Source organism: Cupressus sempervirens, chromosome 10 (assembly GCF_028749045.1).
Source record: "Cupressus sempervirens isolate cs-2001-9-10 chromosome 10, ASM2874904v1, whole genome shotgun sequence".
Classification (NCBI taxonomy): Eukaryota; Viridiplantae; Streptophyta; class Pinopsida; order Cupressales; family Cupressaceae; genus Cupressus; species Cupressus sempervirens.
The window spans coordinates 82,073,728-82,076,053 of record NC_143127.1 but is presented as its reverse complement, the minus strand read 5'-3'; positions in this window follow the sequence as shown (position 1 = coordinate 82,076,053).

Genomic DNA, 2,326 nt, shown 5'->3' with positions numbered 1-2,326 from the left:
AATATACAAGATAAAAAGTTTCTTAATTGACAAGAGATCTAGTACGAATATGATATTCCCCACTCTTAGTAGATGACATAATCCATCCTTTATGATGCCTATTGTATATTAAAAATTCCAAGGAACTTTAGTGTAATTAAGGATAGGATCTCCTAGCTCAAATGGCTAAATGACAGTACCTTATCTAACACCAAGACCAAATACATGTACTAACTGCTAATAGATAACAATTAAATTATTGATCACCTAAATAATACTCAATCTAATGATCCTTTTGTCTTCAACTAGAACAAAATCTACTCTAAACTTTGGAGCAGATTTGTAGAACCCAAAAATGCTTGCTTCATGTAATGTCCCCATCTTTTTAGCATATCAGTGGAGTTCTTGGCCTTTACGTTCTCTAAAGGCTAAGTGGAGAAATAACGAGAAATTGATTAAATTAATTTCTTATAAAGTCAAAAAAGAAAAAAGAAAAAAAAGTGACTCTATATTTAATTAATTTAATTTATTAGGGAATGCATTAATTATTGGAAGGGGGAAGCTTCTAGTAATTTAATTTTTTAGAAGCACAATTAATTATTGTATTGCAAGAGAGAAGCTTCTAGCAAGTGCATTAATTATTGGAAGAGGGAAACTTCTAGTGATTTAACTTCCTAAAAGCACATTAATTATTGGAAAGGGAGAAACTTCTAGAGAATGCAATTATTAAATATTTTATTTCCTTCTAGAAGGGTGAAGGAAAAGTATAAATAAAGGTGACAGCTTCATTTTTTATCATCCAATTTTATGAATTGCATTTGATATCAAGCTAGGAGAAGAGTCTAAGGTTTTCGATTTCAGTCAGCCATTGGAGAACGTCAACTCTTCAGTGTTGCAACCATTTGAAGTGGTGAAATACCCATTGAATTTGGTATTTAGGAGAGCTTCTATTCACGAGTTCTATTTGTGCTTAATTGGAGAAAAGATTTTCGCTACTACAGTATACATGCACGATGTCGCGCTGCAGTATCTGTGTTTGATTCATTTCCATTCTCAAGCATCACTATTATCATTATACTTCGTCGGCATATGATTTTTCTGTGATAATTCAGAATCTAAATTTTGGCATTACTGTAGTCATTATTTTTGCATCTAGTTTCCATGTATTTGCACTGATAATACCAAAAAAATTGCACTTGCATATTAGTTCCTTGTAAGAGGTTATTACATTGGTATCAAGATTGCTTGCAAAGTGTTTGACAAAATGTTGAACAACTGAATTAGAGAAGATTTTGGTGTTCGAAGAAGTTATAACCTATTGGGCTACCATAGTGGTATCAAAGCTATTGACCTACCATCCTATTGGGTAGATTGAACATTGAATCAATTAGTTAATCATGTTTACTTCAAGTACCCAAAAGCAGTGGGACAAGAATATGGAGAAGCTTAAACAAAGTTTGAAAAGGTTGGATGAAAATTAGAAAATGATGAATGAATTCATTTTAGACCCTGCAAAACTAGACAATGTGGCATGACGTATGGTTTCCATTTTTAAGAGGACTACATCACAGAACAAAGAGAAAGAAGAACAAGAGGTCTCTATAGTATCTAGAAGCCTCTATGATGAATTCCCAATAGTTAGTGACCATCATATAGCTGACCTTATGGAGTAAAAAAATTAGACCTTAGAAAACAAATCAAAAAATTAATTTGATGACAATGAATCCCAAGATCATGATGTGGATGGACATGTAGTCACCTTGGAAGTGGAAGTGCTTGAAGATATTGTTATATCAGCAGCTTCTACCTCACCAGTTGAGCCATCCTATGAGGTGCATAGCAACAAAACCCTAGATATGAGGTGTGCATAGATGATAGCATACACGATGTTTCTTATCATATGGTAAGTGACATTGATTCAGCCTCATATCACAGTGTGGATGACAAATTGGAAGATTTGTCTAGAAATGTTTTGTCACAAGGGGATCATCATTTAGCAAGCCAATTGAAAGTTAATTATAGGATGGTTGCCAGAACCGTTGAGTATTTTGATGTTGCTCATCAAATGTTGGCCACCTATGGTTGGAGTACTCCTTTGACATATGAGCATGGTGATAGTGTTTTTTTCCCTTGCAAAGATACATGCACTCCAAGAAGTGATTGGAATGATGAAACAAAATTACCTACAACTACTTGCAGATAGAGATTTTCTTCTCGAGTCAGATTGCATTTATTATGTTGCATTACAAGGAAAGGAGGAGAAGGTTGATAAGCTCACTCATGAGCTTGAGGTGATTATGGAATCATTGTAGAGTGCCCAGTTGGCCCTTCAAGAGTCACAATTACA